A 21,743-nucleotide genomic window follows, 5' to 3' on the forward strand; every position below is an offset into this window, starting at 1 on the left:
CCTCTGGCCCTTGCTTCTTGGCCCTCTATTCTCAGCAAATCCTTCTCTTTAAACACCCTCCATGGAGGGGGTCCCAGTGCCATTCCTGCTGAAAGCCTCTCCTTATTCTAAAACAGATGGGACCCCTCCCTTCCAATTTTTGCCTCCCTGTAGAGCTCCACTTTTCTTGATAGAACCGACCAGAATTTGATTGTTTGGAATCCCTTGTTTTCTCTTTCTTAACATGTAAACTCCCAAGAGTGATTATAACAGCTTCTTTCACTTTTTCAATTCTTATAGCTCTAACTACAGTATTGCACAATTATTCCTAGACAATGGGACATGGATGTCACTAGAGGGGTGTGTGTGTGTGTGTGTGTGTGTGTGTGTGTGTGTGTGTGTGTGTGTGTGTGTTTTCCAGGGGGAACATTAGAAGATGGTAAATATCATATATTTTGTGTTAGGTAGCCAATATTTGGAATTACTACCTCCTCTTTCATTTTTCTCCTCCCTTCCCCCCTTTTCAACTCCCTCCCCTCTCCCACCTCCAGTTTTAAGTTAGTTTACAGCATATAGTTTTGTAAGTATTGCTGTTGCATTGGTTTGCCTTTTATCCTTTGTCTCTCCATTTTGATGTTCCCCTTCCCTTCCCCTAGTTCCAATAAAAGTATATACAATACTCAGGGCACCAAATTCAGTTACAGTAAGTAAGTTTGTTTTTTAATGGACCTCCATACTAATTTCCATAGTGGTTGTACTACTTTGTATTTCCACTGGCGATATATAAGGGTTCCGTTTTTCCCGGTGTTCTCACCTGATTAAATAAAACACCTCAATAGATAAAAGACATGTATCAATACATCAAATCAGCATGATTCTTAACAGGAAAATGGTAAAACAACAACAACAACAAAAAAAAACATTCCTACAATTAAGAACAAGAAAGAGACTGCCCCCACTATCACTGCATCTTATCTGAGTACATTGGAAACTGTGCATACTGGTATTAGATCTAGGAAAGTGAAAGGGAATACCAAAATCGAGAGACAAAGGATAAAAAGACAAACGACTTCAAAAGCAATACTTGCAAAACCATTTGGTGTAAACCAACTGAACAACTCATGGGGAGAGAGGAAAGGGGGAGGGGGAGGGGGGAATGAGGGAGGAGGTAACAAACAATACAAGAAAGGTACCCAAGGCCTAACGTATGAAACTGTAACCTCTCTGTACATCACTTTGACAATAAATAAGAAAAAAAGAAGAAAGAGACTGCCTCTGTTACCATTTATATTAACAAGACGTTAACCTCAGTTATTAGATTAAGACAACTAGAAAGGAAATATGTGAGTGTAATGTAAAATGTTTAAATGTTAATAAAAGAATTCAAGGCTTTCACAGGTGAAAAGGCATAGGGTGATCAGTTTTAGATAGGAAAGAGCAAAGCTAGAAATATTTATTTCTGATAGTAAATTTGATGTAATCTGAATGAAAGTATCAAAATGCTTTTTTTTCCCTGTTGCTCTACACAGCTGATTCTAAAGCTTAAATGGAAAATGAATAAACAAGGAAAAGTAGGAAAAATTCTGATAGGAAATATGAGGAAATCTAGCCTCACTTGATATTCACTCTTATTGTAAAGTTATACTAAATAAAATCATCTAGTATTTTTACACGAATATTTGGGAAGATTTGTAGAACACAGTGAAAAGGGTAGAAATAAACCCAAATACATGTGAAAAAATGGTGTATGATCAGGATGACATTTCAGATCAATGGAGGAAAGAGACAGATTAGCCAATGATGGCATTCATGAATTGAGTAGCAATCCAGAAATATATATATATGTGTATATATGTATATATATACACATATATACATATATATGTATGAGTGCTTTGCATGGTATATCAGAATATATTTTTGGTTGATCCAGGTTTTAAACATAATAAGTAAATCCATAACAGTACTTAATGAAATGCTGGAGATTTGTTTATTATTATAACAATAGAAAATACATAATAAAATAATAGAATATATAATATATAACAGAAAAAAATCTAAGTGTAATATGAATCACAAAAGTCATGAAAGAAAACTGTGATAAATGTGATTACCTAAAATAAAAAATGATTTGGCACAACTTATTATCAAATGTCAAACAAATATTTGCACCTCATAACTGAGGTGAGAATAAACTGCTTATGTAGAAAGAACTGCAAATAAATGTGTTTTAAAGAATGGTAGAAAAATAGTCAAAGGTTACAAACAGTTATTCATAGAAAAGGAAATAAAAATAATTCTTGGAACTGTGAACAGATCCTCAGTCTTACAATTTGAGAGAAACTTGAGTTCAAGCAAATGAACTATAGCTTTCTACCCATAACATTACCAAAAACAAAAAATATGATACCTTCTATTAGTAGTATAAATTTAGATAGTACATATGGAGGAAAATTTGCTATATCTACCAAAATTACAAAGGTCTGTGTTTTTTTGTTCTGATCATCTTTTGACAAAGTATTTAGTGTCTGGATAGAGGCATAATTGTTTGAAGATACGTATGTACATTGTGTTTAATATCAGCAAAGGAAATTACAGAAACATGAATTAGTGGGATACCAATTAAACAAATTAAATGGTATTTCCATACCATCCAGTTGTGAGCAGATATATGAAAATATAAAAAAGTTTTAAGTGGGGAAAAAGGTTTTGGTGAGGTGGGTGGGGGTATGGTAGTACTATTAAGGAAGGGAAAATAAGCTATGTACTTATATGTGCATACATTATGTCCAGAAGAATGTACAGTAATTGATCACGATTACATCGGGGCATGGACGTTAGAGGTAGAAGGGGACTTTCAGGTTCCATGTTTTACACAATCAACCTAATGGATGCCATGTGCTTCACTGAATCCGCTCAAGTTGGTGATTTTTCACAGTTGTATACTCCCATGGAACGACTCCCACGATCAAGACGCAGACTGTTTTTAGCCCCGCCATGATTTGCCCTGCTCCTTTGCAACCCCCTCCCCAGTGTACTGCCAGCCTCTCGCAGCCCCAGATCGGTTTCCTTTTTCAACTAGCAGCATTGTTGAGATAATTCATAGACCGTACAACTCGCCAGTTTAAAGAATACATTTCAATAGTTTTCATATATTCAGAGTTGAATGCTTTTTTAAAAAAAATGTGTGTACTGGACATTTGTATGTGAAATGGTTGTTTAAATTCTTTCCCCATTTTTTGTTTGCCTTTTTGTTATTGAGTTTTGACTTACTTAGTCTACATTGCAGTATGTGGCTATATATGTATTCCCCATATTTTCTCATTTTTGTATCCTTGATTTGTTGTTTTCTTGGTGATCTTTGAACAGCAGCCTTCATTTTTTTAAATTATGCTCAATTTGTCGTTTTTTTCCCTCTTGTAGCGTATGATTTTGGAGTTCTATGACATCTTTGCCAACCTCAAGGTCATGAAAGTGTTCAACTTCTTCATATATAAAGAATTTTTTTCTAAAAATTTTAAGATGTTAATAAAAAGAATTTAAGGCATAATAAACATACCTAACAGTAAAAAAAATTAAGGTGTTAAACATTTTCATGCTAACTTTTAGGTATGATGTTCCTTTTTTTTTCCTCTGTGTAAATTCAGTCATTTAAGCACCATATGTTGAAAGAATTTCCTTTTGCTACTGAAATGTCTTTGCATCCTTGCTAAAACCAATTGACCCAAGTATGCGTGATGTATTTCTGGAACTTATATTCTGTTCCATTTGTCTATATGTCTACCCGTGCCTGGAGTTCTCTATTTTCTAATAACTGTACAATTAAGGATACAGCTTTGTTCTTTTATTTCAAAATTGATTTTTCTATTTTGGGTTAATAACATTTCCATATAAATCTAAGAAATAACATGCTGATTCCTACAAAAGTGGCTAGAATTTTTATCAAGTTCACAACTGAAACTATTGATTAACTTGACAAGTAGCGATAATTTAATAATTTTGTGTTTTCCAAACATGGCACAGAGTGCATACCTCCTTTTATTTAGGTCTATATTAATTTCTTTTAACAACACTTTGTGATTTTCACCAACATTTTCCTTTACTTTATAGTCATCTCTATCCTGAAGTATTTCATGCATATATAATAACAATTTCATTGTTACTATAAGGAGGTATATGATTTTATTTTATTTTCTATTTGCAGAAGCATAATTATTGCTGCATAAAATATTACCACCTCCACTCAAGTGGCTTAAAACATTTCTACCCATTTCTATGGGTTATAGATTCAGATGTGGCTTACCATGGTGGTTCTACCTAAGTGGCTTTCATGAGAACGTTCAGTAGGGCTGCAGTGTGAAAGCTTGACTTAAGCTGCAGGGTCTGCTGGCAAGTAATTCACTCATGTGGCTGGCAAGTTGGTTCTGAGTTGGCTAGAGGGCCTCAGTTTCTTTCCTATGGACCTCTCCATGGAGCTACTTGACAATCTCTCATGTAGCCAGCTAGCTTTCCCCAGAGCAAGTGAGTCACAAGAGAGCAAAGCAGAAGCTGCGGTATCTATTTGACTGACATTCGGAAGTCACATAGTATTATCTTCACATTATCCAACTGATCAAAGAGACCAGGACTATTATGTATGGGGTAGAAATACACAGGGCATGATAACTAGCAAGTGAGGGCCATTGAGAGCTATCTTGGAGGTTGGCTAACATACTGTGGTGTGTGTGTGTGTGTGTGTGTGTGTGTGTGTGTGTGTGTGTGTGTGTGTGTTTATTTTAAATCAGTTTGGGATGATTTCAACATTTACACATTTCAACATTTGAATAGCATTTTCTGCCTCTTCCTTCCTCACCTCTAAACCTGTAACTCCATTTCTTTCACCTTGTTCCCTGAAGTATTGTTCTCTGCACACTGTGAAGATTGATGGTGTGTGCATGTATGTGTGTGTGTTGCTGAGGCTTGAACTCAAGACCTCATGCTGGCTTGACTTGCTCACTTGGCTGGCATGCTAACACTTGAGCCACATCTCCAGCCCAGATTTTGCTGATGGTTTTGGAGTCCCACAGACTTTATCTGCCCAAGCTAGTTTTGAACCACAATCTTCTTGATCTCATCCCCTGAGTAACAAATCAAGCAGAGGATGATTTCAGGGCAAAGGAGTTACACCTGCCAAAGTAGAATACAGAGCTGGAAGTGACATTGGGACACTAAAGAAGAGAAAGATGCTGGAGAGACAAGGGTGGTGTCCTATTCCAAAATTTCATAAGTGGTTGCTGGATGTTTTTGACAGTAAAAAGCTGTGGAACAAATTTAGACAATGGAGTAATTTTCAAGTAAATTCTAAGGATCTAAGGAAGAAGGGTGAGAAGGATGTGACATTACTGGGCCAGGTGCCAGTGGTTAATGCTTGGAATCCTAGCTTCTCAGAAGGCTGAGATTTCAGGATCGTGGTTCAAAACCATCCCGGGAAAAAACCAGACGTAGAGCCGTGGCTCAAGCGTAGACTACCAATCAAGCAGAAAAAGCTAAAAGACAGTACTCTAGGCCTCGAGTTCAAGTCCCGGGACCAGCACACACAAAAAAGTGACAGAGTTAGTACATGTAGCATTACTTTGCTATTTTAAGCTAGACACACTTAAGGAATTTCACTCTGGTAATGAAGAAATTTGCACTAATAAATACTCTATATGGAACCATAGCTTTATTCAGTAAGAGAAGATTATGAGCTTTATAAAGTTAACTATGCACATAGTGTGTATGATCCAGTACTTGTCCTCTAAGCTTACTCGGTCTTTTGTCAAGCTTATTGGAAGGTCTCTCGTGGCCAATCAGTAGATTGAGAAACAGACATTCTGTGCAGAAGGAAGACACAGAGGGAAAGATAGATATGAAATATTCAAGAGATAGAATTGAAAAGACTTGGAGATTGACTGATAGGGGACTTGAAGAAGAGAAAGAAATGACTGCTGATTCCTAAGCAACTGGCTTTGTGGATTATATGTGGCCAACAGAGAGGAATTTAGGAAGAGGATCGTGTCTGGGGAAGGAGGAATCAGGCTCTGGCTTAGGTTGAGTTCTAGATTTGGGGGACTTGATGCGCTCGCGTGTAGGTTTGTGCTACCTAACTGAACACTTATGGTTGAAACTGTGTTGTTTGGGGGCTGTTAGGCAAGCCGGGGGAAATTCCTCATGATGAAGTTGGGGGTCAGAGATCTTAGGGTCCAGGGAAAACTGTAACCCACTCATCTAGAACATCACTGGCGTACGGGAACGTCCACGGCTGCAGGACCAGAGTCGAAAGCCACAACCGTTGTGTTTTAAACTTCCCCTTCTTCCCTACACAACGCAGACAACCGTCTCACCGAAACCCTCGCCTTGGGGAGAGGAACGGCTTTCACGGTGACGGCGGGGTGTCGGCGGCCGGTGGAGGAAGCGCGCACGCAGGTGGGTGGGGTGCATGGGAACGGGATCGGCCCAGGAAAGGGTAGGAGAGGCACGGGGGGTCGACTGCAAGAACTGCACGCGGGTCGACGTGGCCACTGCCGTGCCAGGAGGCGGCGTGGGAAGCCTGGGGGGGAGACACGGGGTCATCACGAAGGCAATCGCTTTGGAATCGGGCTTTGCAAGCCAGGGTATGAGGAGAGTCGGGAGACCCGGGGGGAGGATTTCACACGGAGGTCAGCTGTCGTCGGTGTGGGGAGGGGAGGCCGTCCCTCCGTGGAGAAGTGTTTACCGTGCGGGCGTTGTCTCCTCGGAAGGCAAACCAGCGCGAGCGGCCGCAGTCTGGGGCGCGTGGCGGGCGCGGGGCCTGAGGGAGTGGGATCGGGCAGGGTGGCACGCGGAGCTTCGGTATGTCACCAAGCCACACTCTGCCCTCGCTAGCGTGTGGCCCGCCACCGGGCCACGGGCAGGTGGACCCGACGCACTGGCCGTGTCCTTGCCCTGAAGTTTGCTGCATGCCGTTCCCTTCAGACACGTTCGGATCGACGGGGACTTTCTGGGTTGTCTTTCATGGTAGCATTTATGAACGGACAGAAAACGCAGTGTATAGGGGCCAAGCACTGCCATTTCGCTTTTTTTAGACAAGCACCCGAGGTTTAATCACAGGCTACGCACGTTGTTTCCTGGGATGCAAGTCCTCCTCTTTGCGTGGGCCTTCCCTCCTGGCAGACGGACACTTTTGGCATGAGTTAACAGGAAGAGAACGTGAAGTCTGTGGCTTACTCAACTTGGTCTACGCTGGGGTTGCAGAGTCCCACACATCTGGGAGGAATCGGAATAAAATCCCAGAGAAATGAAAACTTAGGTCCTCACAAGCACTGGAATAGTCACAGAAGTTTTATTCGCAATAACCCCAAACTTGAAACAACTCAAATGTCTCTTAACCGACCAATCTATCCTGACTGTCATTAGCAATTAATGAATGAACCAATGGCATAGGTAGGAATGTAGATGAGTCTCCAGAGAATCATACCGAAGGAAGAAAGAACCAGGATCAACGGTTATATTTAGTCTTGCCATTGCATACTCTACGAGCACACATACAAAATTCGTAATGCAGAGAGAGGAAGAACATATCCGTCGTTGCCTGGGTGGGTGAATGCGACTTTGGTCACTGTGTCTTTAACGGGGTGGCGCCTTTGGGGAAGCCGCCCGGTCAGCCCCGTGGTAAAGGTGAGCAGGTGGGTTGTTACGTGCTCTAAAGCTGCAGGGACTGAAACACACACACCTAAAGGAATACTTGTAAGACTGGGTAAGTCTGAATCAAGTTGATACACCATAGCCTGGCTGTGTAGTTGAGTGCTAGCTACGCAAGACATGGCCACTGGGGAAAAACCGGATGAGGGCACGGAGAATCTCTCTGGGCTGCTTTTGAAAAGGAGCCTCTCTTCTTTCTGTCCTTCCATCCCTTTGACATTGCAAATGAATTCTTTTATCCTAAACACTCACCTTAAATTTCATTAGTACAAGGTGATTATACAGACTGATGGGTTTGATCTCAGCATATTTGAAATGTGTATGGTTGACCATTTTTATCTCCATTATTACCATTCTCCTACTTTTTCTCCCTGGATCGTCTTCTGCAATATTTTCCTGTCTACTGTGGTAGATTCCACGCATGAGGGACATGGTGACACGTTTCTGTCTTTCTGGCTTATTTTGCTTACCACGGTGAATTCTAATTACCCATTTTCCTGAAAACAATGTGATTTTAATTTGCTTTTTGGTCGGTCATGGGGCTTGAACTCTGGGTCTGGGTTCTATCCCTGAGCTCTTCAGCTCAACGCTAGTGCACTTGAGCCACGTGCAGTTTCTGGTGGTTAGTTGGAGATGAGAGTCTCATGGACTTTCCTGCCCAGGCTGGCTTTCAGATCTCAGTCTCCTGAGGAGCCACCAGTGCACCCTGCTAGTGAATCAGGAGAACATTAGGACTTCTCCTTCATGCTTGTGCTTAGGAGTGTAGGTCCTTCTTCCCTAACTCTGACTGGAATACAAGCCCACAGGATGAAATTTGTAAAAGCACCTTCGAGGGAAAGACAAAGGCTTCCTTTCACACACTGAAGGTCGAGCGCTGTGTCAATCACAGAAGGAACCCACGGGGCACCTGGGAGCTGACCGCACCCAGGCTGGTTGTATAAGCACTGAACTTCTGGAGCTGGATCTTTATACTTAAGAGAGGCAAACATTCTAAAATGGGTCCTCTCAGAAGTATCAGTGCTGACCTCTGACACTTCCCCATGCATGTAAGATATCTGGTAAACTGTACAATATAATTCAGAGGGTCCCAGGAAACCCAAGGTGAATTATTTCTAGCAAACAACAACAACAGCAAAGACCCCAAACAAACAAAAACACTTGTGCAAGGACAATCTAGCCTGGACAAACACTGAGGAACCAGACTATATACTAGCCACTCTCATGAGGACCATGGAAGAAGGAATTAAGGAAGGAGAAAGGAGGAGGACAAGAAAGAGGTGAGACCAGAGGACTCAGTGAGCAGCTAGGATGGGCCTCTAATCCTCAAGGCTGTTCATCCAGAACCAAACTCATGTGGGAATGTCCCAAGAGGAAGTCCAGGCATCACCAGATAAAGCAGGCAAGGTCTGATGAGGAGTGACAGCAAGAGGCCTTCTTCTGTGTGGGCTCCAACTAATATTGTCTTTGTTCTTTGAGGGGGAGAGTGACTCCCCGCAATTCCCTTTGTTAAACAACACTCACCTAGGCCAGATGTGCTGCTGTGGTCAAAAGGCAGGCTGGGGTTAGCAGGCCCATCATTTACAGAACTTTCTTATTTTTGCCATTGATAGGAAGAGTGCTCCTATTTTTCAAGATTGATTTGGTATGGTTGTCTGGCCCCGAAGCCCACCCACCCAACTGCAGAAGGCCCAGAGATACACAGCCATCCATCAAGTCTGACAGGGCTGCCTCCGACGGCAGCTGTGCTGCGGATGGAATGAGTCACTTTCATGGCAAATCCAAGAGCAAACTTGAGCTGGATTTGACAAACGCAGCCCACTTCATTCTTCTCATTCTCTCCCTCTGCGTGCTCGCCCAGCTTGCGAGCAGTCAGTTAACTTTGCTAAGGTAGATCAGAAACACACACGGGAGTGTTTTTCCTTTCACAAAAGCATCATGTTTGGTTTCTTAGATTTAGAGCAGTTCAACAAGCATGTGATTTTTCTTTCCTCAGCAGCGGGAAGCAAGTAGGTGAGTGTAGTGAAGCCCACACAAGTACCTGGAGAGAAAGGTTCCATTCTTCTGTTTAGTGGCCACATGTCAAAGGGGCCTAATTTCCTCAATAAAGGCCAAAGCATTTCCCCTTCACCAAAGTTACAACAAAATGGAGGGCACTGAAGAGGAGGTCTTGTTGACTGTGTGACTCCAGGACGGAATGAAAGACAAAGATGGATTTAGGAAACGGCCCAGGTTTGGGGGCGAGAAAGTCACTCAGCCTAGTTCAGCTTTCTAAGTAGACAGAACAGGCCTAGAAAGAGCACTGGAGCGATACCTAGGGAGTCGGCCCTCAGTTTCCTTTTTGGTGACGAAAGTGCGTTTGAAGTGAGGCTAGGCCGGTGGACTGCTAGCGTCATCGAGAAGCTCAGCTCTGAATGAAACAGGAGAAATGAGCAGGCAGGGTTCCCTCACTAGGAGAAAATAGCTGAGAAGACAGCCTAAGGCTGTATTTTGTCTCCTGGTTTCAGAGGTTTCAGTCCACCAGCTGCTGTTTCTATTGTTCCTTTGTTGTGAGGAGGCTGAGCATTGCGGCTGAAGGGCCTGGCAGAGCAAAGGTCTTCATCTGTGGTAGACAGAAAGCGGAGAGAGATGGAGGCAGGGAAGAAGAGGTTGAGACACAGAATATGAAGGATGGGGCGGGGGGGGGGGGGGAAGAGGAAGGGTCTAGGGATACGCTGTACCCTTCACAGGGATATCCTCAGTAATCAACTTCCTCCAACCCTGCCCATTCGGTATGAATCCATCACTGGCTCCATCCATTGATACATGTAGGTTGCTCCTGATCCAATCACAGCCCAATAATGCCCCTACCGAAGACCCAGCCTTCAATTCATGAGCCTTTCTGGGGGATACTTCCTATTCAAACCCCATCAGAGGACATGTTAGACTACAGGATGGGGCGCACTGAAGTAAGAAGAGGCCCTAGGAAGAGCCTGCAAATCAACATTTATTGAACGCCTTTTGTTTGCCTACCACACTGTGCTGGGCTCCAGGATTCTAACGGTGAATGAACCAGTCCAAGTCCGGCGGATGGAGGTATATCAGTTACGGTAAGCTCTGGGATAGAGGTGGTATTGGATACTATTAAGTCTATCTTATCCAGACATCACATAGCTACCCATGAGAAGATCAAACTTACCGCTCAGGGAGCCTGCACAGTTCCTCAGACAAGTCAGACACCAACTCCTGATCTATGAAGCCAGAGTAAATGACAGCCAGAGTGTCCATGAGGACCCACACGGAAAACACGCAAGGAAAAGTACAAGGTGAAATGCCAAAAGCTTATTACTTGGCTGTGTTATGTGGATTCAAATTTTTGGAAGTAAAAAGATTTCGTAAGTAAAACTGAAACTTGGAGAGAGAAGAAAGGAGCACGTGTAGAACTGCTTCCCCTTCACCTACCCAGACACAGGCCCTCCATCGCTCCCCAGGAACACAGGCAAAGGAAGTGCAGAGACATGGCGTTAGCGATGGGCCTGTGTCTAGCCTGCTTGGTGGGCAAGGAGACTGGTAGAAATGCGGAGACTGCACCGGAGACACAGGTCAGGTCTCAGTGACCTTAAAACTGATTATTCACCAGCGTTACAGCTGGAATTCCAGTTTCGCAGTGATTCTGGGAACCGCACTGCGTTCAGGGCAAGGAATGGAAACTCCCATAACTTGCTTGGAAACCTGGTTCACGTTTGCTTCTTGTCATGGTCACATGAACGATTGGTAGAGAAAAGCAGTATTCCTGATGACAGCAGATGATGGGGGGGTGTGTGTAAACGATGTGGGTTTTTTTTTTTTTAGGACACTTTTTTTTGTGTGTGGTAGATCTGAAAGGAATGCTCTGATGGAACGTCTGGAGATTCCTAAGCCTTCCAGTTTGGAGAAAAATGATATCCATGGAATATGTTACTCAGCCTGGCTTTCCAAGCACCATGAGAAGTGATCGTATCCAGATGAGCTGAGATTTCTTGTGGTGCCGGTGGCCAACGAGAGTCGTGACACCATTGTCCTCTTCATAGGTGGAATTTCGTCCCTCAGAATCCCTATGTTGAAGTTCTAATGCCTACTGTCCCTGCGTGTGAACTTATTTGTGTCAGGTCCACCCCAGAGAGCTCCATGCAGATGCCCCCACCTGGTTAAGTCTCTACCCAGCTACCTAGGTAACTGGCAAATGTGGGGGCCATTACCTGAGCTCCATGCAGATGCCCCCACCTGGTTAAGTCTCTACCCAGCTACCTAGGTAACTGGCAAATCTGGGGGCCATTACTTTCCCCTTCCCTGAGTCACATCCTAATTCACCCGCCACACCTCCCTGCCCCTGCCCTAGATAAGGCAGGGCTGGGCAGGGGACGCCCCTTCTCTCAGGCCATGCATCCCCTTGGCCAGGGAAGGGGGAGGTCAGGGCCTCCAGGTGTGCCAGTTACCTAGGTGACTGGGTGGGACTTAACCTGGTGGGGGCATCTGCATGGAGCCCTCCCAGGGCGGATGTTATAATGTGGAGAGCTAACTAATGTGAAGAGCTAACTAAGTAAAACTGAGGGCATTGGATTGAGCCACAGTTCAACTAGTGTCCAGATTCAAAAGGAGGAAATTTGAAGACAAACCTGCATAGGGGATGCCGGGGTCTCTGGCCCCCCATACTCCCCCGACCGGCAGGAGAGACGGGGAAGGCACGCCCCAACTGGAGGAGCCAAGAAAGGAAAGGGCCGCAGGCCGCCGGCACCCAGCCCTCCCTCACCGGAGGACAATCAGACGGCCTGGGAGTCAAGTCCGCGCAAGATCTTGTTTATTGGGGAAGTGCGTGCCACTAATATAAGGCACAGGAGCCAATCAGGTCTCATATCGGCAGGAAGGGGCGGGGTGAGCTGTCCATCAAGGGTGGAAGAGCTGGGGCGTCACAGCCCACAGAACCGCCTCTGAGTTATCACCAAAGCCACTTGTAGCAGCTGCGTGTGGTTGTGAGGCGCCACCATCTTAGCCACACGTGGCCCCAAGACTGAGACACAGGCGGGGCCGGCTAGTGGACTTCCAGGTGTGCCCCACAGGTGGAGAATTCCATGTACATACAAAGACACCTTCCACAGGCGAAGGAGAGAGGCCCAAACTAGACCAGCCCTGCGCTCACAGCCCTCAGAGAGAGCCGGCCACGCGGACATCCCGACTCTGACCTCTGTCTTTGCAGATGGGGAGGTCCTCGTCATCGCTTCCTGGCTTAGGTCACTCAAGCCGGTGGTGGCCCAGTGACTCGTAGTTTGTGGTAGCTGTCACATTGTACATCCGGTGTCCAGAAGGTAATAATAGTCTTTCCTCTAGATAAGAGGAAAATGAGGGTCTCTGATGTTTTCAGGCGAGGTGAGAAAGGAAGAGGCACTTGGGGGTTCCAGGAAGGCTCGTGTTCCCTAAGCATCGCTTTGTGGGGGGAGCATGGGGTGGAACAGAGGCACGGCGGGCGGGAAATGAGGCCGAGGGGTCCCCTGCCTTCCTGCAGCACGGGGAGCTCTGGACGCTGGACCTGCGAGTGTGTCCTCCACGGGAAGCGACAGCCGAGCTACAGCGTGAACCACGAGGGTTCACCAGCGAGTGGCAGGTGTGAAGGGCCGGGCTCTCACCTGAGCCCAGCAAGGCTGTGTGAGCCAGGAGGGAAGAAGACACGCCTTCCGTTTGCAGAGGAAGAACGGTCTCCGGCGTCTACAACAAAGATGGGGGGGGGAAGCTGAGCGGCAGCCTGCCCTCGGGGCTGTGGGGAGGGAGGTGACCTTGGCTGGCTGCTGGCCTCGGGCCCTGAGTGCGAGAGAATGGCTGGGCCGTCCCAGGCCGGCCCTCCACGGCGGTTACCCGAGCCTCCCGGCCCGTCGGCCCGGCCGTGTCTCACTACACGTCCACAGCCCTGCGGGGGAGTGGCCGCAAGCGTTTTCACAGAGCCAGACTTGGAGAGGGGGCCAAGGAACAAAGAAAACCCCACTGGGCTGATGCAAGAACTGTCGGGGCTTGTCTCCTGATGGGAAAGGCCGCTCCCTCCTCTCCCAATCCCTTCCAAGAACCTGAGGACTGAAAGGGCCTTTTATGTCTTCTGATAAATGGTTTGGCAATCCGTTTGAGTTTTGGAATCGTATCCTACCTGACTTGTCTTCCACTAATCCCCATTCTCCCCCCCCCCCACACACACACCAAATCTTTGAAACATGTTGTGTTTCCTGGCAACGTGGCCTGAAGAGTGAACGGTGTCTCCGAAAGGTTAATATTCTAGAGGTCACTTCCGGGGCCTGGGCCTGGCTTTGCTCTTAACGAGTCTTATGACTGAATGTGTTCTCTCTCTCAACCCAGAGCACGGGGCAGAATGGGACGGACCTGGTGGGAAAGCCCAAGTAGCCTCCAACTCGATGTTAGGACTCTTGTTTTTCTTTTGATATCCAGTTACTCCAAGTCATCTCCACTCAACCTAATCAAACGGCCTTGTCATTGTCAGAGGTCAGAGGAAGCGGCCTTTGGCAGGCTGAGACATGGCCACGGGACTGTCATGATCATGTGTGGTGAAGAATGGAAGGTAAACAGCAGCCAGCGAAAACGAAAACTCCCCCTCTACTTTCTGCCTTCCATAGCCAACAATGTCAATCTCTTTCTTCCACCCCTCTCTACCCACAAATGTGCCCCCAGACTTTTACCTAGAGGGAAATTCAAGACTTATTTCTTTAACGGTTAGAATTGTGGTGGGTCAAGTCTTATAACTGTGTACTTAATTAGTCATCTGTATGCATGTAACTTAAAGGCGTTCAGTTGGGCCTTTTTTATAGGATTAATAAAGCAGGTTGTAAATCACCTTTGCAGCCTATAAACGTATTTATAGCAGCTTTCTCTCTCCCTTTGCCATTACAGAAGCTTTGTTTGAACTAGCTGAAGTCTGCACAGGGACAGTTCTACCCAGTTCTAGGAGGAAAGCGTTAAAAGTTCCCTTCCTGGCAAACCACAATTCCATCATTAGGTCACACAAAATGTGCTGAAACATTAAGCTCTAGCAAGGATGTTCCAAGGCCTTATTGCCAACAGGAAGCCTTCTGTGTTAATGAAAATCAAAATATACAACAGCTAGTCAATAGCATGCATGAAAAACTGAAGCCCAACTTGAGAACTAGGAGCAGAGCCGGAATTCCATGGCTTCCTGACTTAACAGCATTTGGTAAGCCTTTCTTGACGCTTCTACGACTGTACTGGTCAAACACCTTTGGAATCCCCACAGCCAGTTCCAGAATGTCACTGTGTCTGTGGAGGAACAAGCTACCTTTTGTGTGATAGACATCCTAAGCTTTTATGGATGAAGTGAACAGTTAGCAGAACCTGTCTCTTATGTGAGCAGGAGGTTCATTTCCCCTTGAGTAGGGTTCTTTCACAGAGGCTGATCCCAGACTGGCCTTGCTTGTCATTTCCAGGCTAACCCTGAACTCAGCCACAGGTTTGGGCTTGGTAACCACATGTTCTGAAATCTCACAATTTGCCTTTTTTTTTTTTTTATAAGAATTATAATTTGTGATCAGAAGTCAGTCTGGTGAAGGGAACAAAGAAAAGAGATAGGAAGGGTTAGAGATCACACTACTCCGGGAAGAATAATGGGCAGAGATGATTCTAGAAGCTGAAGGTTCTATTCTGCTCAGGATTGAGGATGTGTCGGTTTACAAATCTCCATGGCTCTCCAGGGCCCCGCATTTGGTCACTGTGATGGCTGTTAAGGTAATCAACTTTAAGGGTGTCAGTGCTTTGGCCTAGAGCCCTGCAGTCTGGCTTGGAATTGGTATTAACTGAAGAATAGAGAGCAAAGAAGGTGTGCTGATGGAGATGAATGGCAAAGGCTGTTTATTCTCTGTGAAGTTGTTCCTGAGAGGGAGGTGTGTTGGGAATTTTGTTTACCACTCCTAGAGATTGGCTTGAGGGTCTTCAAAAGTCGTATGCTTTGTCACTTCCAGGTTTTTTTTTTTTTTTCTGTCTTCTGCCTATCTTATCCTCATCATTTCCCCCCCTTTCTTCTTTCTCTTTTGTTTAGAAAATATCTTTTGGGAAAAAGCGATGAATAACTTCTCTAATATCTGGCCCCAAAAATGCCTACTTCAGGACTAAATTCTTTTTGAGATGTATTTTTATTTAGACAGAATACCTCTTATGAAGAAAGCCTGTGAATGCATGTACGCCGTTTGAGTTTAGTTGGGTTGTTTTCAAATTTGAGATGATCTGATTACCTCTGTTATTTTCTTCAGTGATAGAGACATTCTTTTGCTTTTCTCTTAGGGTTAATACAGAATAGAAAATATTTTGAAGCTAAAATTAGTTTTATAGTTTATTAAGTTTCTTGTGGTAGCTACTGACTTTTCAACAAATTTAATGAGGCACAATTTACATCTAATGAAATTAAAATGATTTTTAAAAATGGATGTATTGAGTTGTGCGACATCACCATAATCCAGTTTTAATCATTAGAGTCGGGCACTGGTGGCTCATACTTATAATCCTAGCTACTCTGGAGACTGAGATCTGAAGATCATGGTTCGAAGCCAGCCCAGGCAGAAAAGTTGAGACTTATATCCAGCTAATTACACACACACACACACACACACACACACGCACACACACACACGCGCACGCACACACACACACACACACTTCCAACAAGATTCTCCATGTCCATCTCTGACCCCCAGCAACCGTGACCTCACTTTCTACTTCTGAAGCTTTGCTCTTCTGGGATACTTCCTATCAGTGAAATCATTCATTATGTAGTCTTTTTGCATCTTGCTTCTTTCTTTCCTAAACCAATGTTTCTGAAGTTCATTAAAGTTGCAGGATACCACAATACCTCAATAATTCATTCCTTTTTTTTTTTTAACTGCTGAGAGTAGTCCGTTGTGTGTGTATCCCATTTTGTTGAGCTATTTACCTGTTTATGAATACTTTTGGGCTAGTGTGTAATGCTACTCTATACATTTGTATGCAAATCTTTGTGGGAACATATGTTGTCATTTTGTTTGGTTGGAAATATTAGACTGGAATTGCTGGAGACTATGGGACATTCATATTTAATGCTTAAGAAACTATTGAACTCTCCTCAAGAGCGCCTACAGCATTTTACATTTTCATCAGGAGTATAAAAGTATTCCACTTTATTTCTTTCTTCTTTTTTTTAAAATTCTTTTTTCAAGGGGCTGGAACTCAGACCTTGGGCACTATTCCTGAATTTGTTCACTCAAAGCTGTCACTCTCTTACCTTAAGCCATGGCTCCACTTCCATTTATCTGCTGGTTAATTAGAGCTAAGTCTTGCAGTCTTTCTTGCTCAGGCTGGCTTTGAACTGCAATCCTCCAATTGCAGCCTCTTGAGTAGCTAGGATTACAAGCGGAGACCCTGGCACCCGACTTTCCACTTTCTTTCTACTCTTTGTTCTTCCTCTCCATTTATAGCCTGTCAGAAACCCATGATTGCTGTGGACTTGGAGAACCTACCTCTCTGGTCCTTGAACACAGTGTGCTATTTAAAATGGCAGCATTATAGCAAGCCCGGTTCACAGCTTACAGTTTAGAACAATATGCAGGAGACAAGGAAGACATTTGGACATTGCTAAAACCCACGGAAGGAGATATTCCCTGCAAAGTCTTCCTAACTGTATTATGTAAAACATGGATTGGGATTGCTTCCTCAAAGGGAAAACTATTTTCAAACATCTCAGCCAACAGGATGTGAAGCTCACGGCAGAAGCTAATTGCACCGGATAACAGGGCTTTTCTCAGAGCCTCATTGAGAAGATGAGCATAGCTCCTCACAGACTCTTCCGAGAGTCTTCCTAGAGCCCAGAGACCCCGAAATACCTTAGAGGGTATGGATTAATTAGTTAATATTAATATCAGGACCTTCTTTATCTATAGGACTTTATGCCAAACATTATAGTCTAGTTTACAGTCTTTTCCCCAACCCACTAGTTAAGTAAATATTGAGTGAGCTCTCTAATCAGAAACATGTTGGGTGCCAGTGGCTCTCACCTGTCATCCTAGCTACTCGGGCGGCTGTGATCTGAGGGTTGCGATTTGAAGCCAGCCGGGGCAGGGAAGTCTGTGAGACTCTGATTTCCAGTTAGCCACCCAACAGGCAGACGTGGGGGAGCGGCTCAGCTGATAAGAGTGCCAGCCTGAGGGAATAAGCCAAGGAAAAGTAAGTATCCAGGCCTGGAGATCGGGTTTGTACACACATGCGTGTGCATACACACACACACACACACACACACACGACAATGAGTTTATACCACTGCATTGGCACTTAGTGATATTCAACAGAATTGGCTTTGTTATTACCTACTCCTTGTCTTCCAGACACTAAGGAGGAAACTTCCCGTAGAGGTAGCAGCTTTGACTGATAAGCTCTGGATGAATGGCAGAGTGGAGAGCCATGACACCCAGGCAAAAGCTGTGGACTGGACGGAAACATCTGGGGGAAAAAAATCAACCTTTCATAATGTTAGAGTCATACGACATTTCATATGAAATTTCAAATAGCCTGGCCTAGGCCAACGCTCACTCTGAGTCTACACGTGTGTAGTAGCACTCAGCTAAGTACCACTGGACCGAGCCTGGTTCCTATGCTGCTTGAGCAAGAAGCCTGATTCCTCTCCCCATACCATGCCGTCGAGGTAAGTGCTCAAGTTCAGCAGAGCCTCCCAACCCGGGACTGGCGGGAGATGAAGGAAGGGGAAAGTGGCTACTTGCTTTACACCCTCCTTTCTGTTTCCCCTCCTCCCTGCTGCTCACAGAGCCCCACCGTTGCCCCTGCTTCATTCATAGATCCTTCTAGAACACACCCCACACCACCACTGCTACCACTCCATTCTTTCCATGTACCTGCCCACCATCCTGTAGGTTCTCCCCGGAGACACAGCGGCCGCTGCTCACATGAACCACAGGATCGCATCCCGGCTTCTGGAATGGATTTCGGATGACCAGAGCTCGTGGAAGAGGGACTGTACGATCACACTGCTTTAAGCTTCTAGCACCTTCTCCCCACCTTTCCATGTCCTCTCCCTTTATTTACGCAGGTGTCGCACGTTTATCCTCATTTGTCCAATCTAGGATGGAGGACAGAGTATGAAATTAAAAGAAGGACGCAGGTGTGGAAAGGGAAAGGGGGCGGTCAGGTCCTTACGAGGGGTGCATATGATCAAGGACCCTTCTGAGTGCATGGAGACACAATGGAGTCCCTTGTTTGGTGGAGTTCCTCTGGAAGTCGGGGCCGTGGGGCTGCCCCAGGCCTGTGCAGGGTGAGCGCGGTGATGCCTCCAGGCTCGTCTGTGCAGCCGGCCTTGGTGGTGGCAGCCGGATGCTTGTCTGGTTGTGTTAAGTCCACCGGGACCGGCCTCCGACGTTCTGTGTAGTCACGGCTGGCCCGGGAGGCTCCGCTGTGCGCGTGGACACAGTAGCAGCGCTCGCCACGGGCTGCTGCCCTCCGTGTCCCAGAGAGCACCCCGAGCACCCCCATTCCCATGGTGATGGCCCTGGCTGAGGCTCTGGAGTGTCAGGCTGGAGAGAGTCCTCCCGGAGGGGGGACTGCTGTGGGCACCGGGGGGAGGAGGAGCTACACTCCAACCGCAGCACCTGACTGGGCTTCCCAGCCCTTCGCCTATCCCAGGAAACCTTGCTCCAGGAAAAGGCTCCAAGGGCTAGGCTGTTCTACAGACTCTGGGGATGGAGGCCTGGCTGGGTGGACTGGGCAGGGGCCCGGGAAGCGCAAGGAAGCCTGGTAGACGTGGTTTTAGCCAAGCTTATTACCAGCAATGTTTGGAAAATAAAAACTTAATGACCATCATAAAAGGCTCAGATCATTTTGTCAAAAAGTAGATCTCAGGGGCTGGGAATGTGGCCTAGTGGTAGAGTGCTCATCTCGCATACATGAAGCCCTGGGTTCGATTCCCCAGCACCACATATACAGAAAACAGCCAGAAGTGGCGCTGTGGCTCAAGTGGCAGAGTGCTAGCCTTGAGCAAAAAGAAGCCAGGGACAGTGCTCAGGCCCTGAGTCCAAGGCCCAGGACTGGCAAAAACAAACAAACAAAAAAAAAACAAGAAAAAGTAGATCTTGTTCCTGATTAGGAAAACATCTATGTACACATTAGAAAACATAGAATATGGAAAAGTCTTCTATGGAAAGCAAATATATTCAAATAGGTACTATCATTACTATGTTGCATTTTGGTCTACATTTTTCTGGTCTTTATCTTGTATGTATATGAATTATGTATTTATATGAACATGCACATTTTTTAACTAAAAGAGGAATCACATATCCTGTCTTTTCCGCATTATATATTTTTCTGTGAAATAATTTTAATAGCTGAATATTATTTCTTTTTTTTCATGTTCTGTAATTTACTCAATCAGATCCCTATTGTTGGACATTTTGGTTGTTTTTTAGTATTCCTAATTACACAGTTTACACTTAAGTCTTGGCTCACCTCCATAATTACATTCTTAGAATACTTTACTAGAGTAGAATATGCACAGTAAATTTTTCTACATACTTTCCCATTTCTCCCGATAACAGTTACTCTACCTTGTATTTCTAACAGCAGTATAGGGAACATACTGTTTTACTTATGGTCTAACCCTGAGTAGACTGTGTCTTTGTTCATCTGTGTCAACATGGAAGTGGCAAAATGTTAGCTCATTATTTTAATTTTAGTTATTTCTGATTATAGTAATTTAACTTTTTTCATTTATTTAGTGGTGAAATAGCTATACAAATTTCACCAACTAAACCAGATCTTCTTAGTTTTAATTGTGCCATAAGAACTATTTCTATATTGGGGTCTCTTCTCTGTTTTATATAATGCATATTTTAAAATTTTTTCCATTTTCATTTAATTTTTGGTTTTCTGTAATGCAAATATTTTTAAATTTTCCATTTGATTTGATTTTTGGTTTACAGTTTTTTACATGGCATTATAATACATCACATAATCGAATATATAAAGGTTTAACTTGATGTTGTTAAGATTGTCTCCACAATAGACTATAACATTTGTCTTTTCTCCTAATACTTACAAATACTTTGATGATACAAGTAGCTCTTAAATCTGTTTGCACTTTGGGTGTACATGGAATAAAGTCGGAATTCCTACTTTCTCCCTGCCCCATTTAAGCTATCTTTCTCAGTATCAGTTATTGAATGATGAAGTCATGCTTTATTAACACAAAATGATACCTTATGGATAGAGGAGAGGTATTTAGGCATGATCACTGTTTCTGGATATTTGAAGGTTTCATCAGTGTGTCTGTACATTCCTAAAGCAATGCTACCCTATTTTAATGGTGATACATTTATTCTAAATACATATTTATCCTACCCATTAGATACTTTTTCTCTATTCTTCCAATTTCAGTTTATTAGTTTACTTCCTCTTTTTTCTTTATTGTCACTGTGAAGTACAGAGGGGCTACAGTTTCATATGTAAGGCAGTGAGTACATTTCTTATCTAGCTTGTTACCTCCTCCCTCATTCCTCCTCACCTCCTTCCTCCCCCTTTCCCTCCCCCCCCCATGAGTTGTTCAGTTGGTTTATACCAAATGGTTTTGTAAGTATTGCTTTCAGAATCTTTTGTCTTTTTATCCTTTGTCTCTCGATTTTGGTGTTCCCTTTCCCTTCCCTAGTTCTAATACTAGTATATACTGTATCCAGGATACTAAGATCAGTTACAGTGATAGCAGGGTTAAAACCACGGGAAGGGAATACGAGAGGAGAAAAAAGGAAAAAAAGAAAAGAAAGTACTGTTTCACATAGCATGTTCAAAATAATACAACAATGACATACCACTTGCTTCCATAACGTGGAGTTCATTTCACTTAGCATCATCTTATGTATTCATATGGGCATAGCTCTTAATCTGTTGTGATCTTCTGCTAGGACTATCCTAGACATGTACTAATTATTCCTTATGAGAGAAACCATAGAGTCCATGTTTCTTTGGGTCTGGCTCACTTCACTTAGTATGACTTTTTCCAAGTCTTTCCTCATGAATGG

At 44.4% G+C, this 21,743-nt stretch overlaps 1 long non-coding RNA gene across 1 annotated transcript; it reads left to right on the top strand.

The window, feature by feature from the left end:
* The first annotated feature begins 541 nt into the window (after positions 1 to 541).
* LOC125367424 lies at positions 542 to 21,448 on the top strand. Its single transcript, XR_007214083.1, has 3 exons — positions 542 to 686; positions 9,649 to 9,651; positions 21,428 to 21,448. It is a non-coding gene; the product is annotated as an uncharacterized LOC125367424 (long non-coding RNA).
* The last annotated feature ends 295 nt before the right edge of the window (positions 21,449 to 21,743 follow it).

This window comes from Perognathus longimembris, chromosome 19 (assembly GCF_023159225.1).
Source record: "Perognathus longimembris pacificus isolate PPM17 chromosome 19, ASM2315922v1, whole genome shotgun sequence".
Classification (NCBI taxonomy): Eukaryota; Metazoa; Chordata; class Mammalia; order Rodentia; family Heteromyidae; genus Perognathus; species Perognathus longimembris.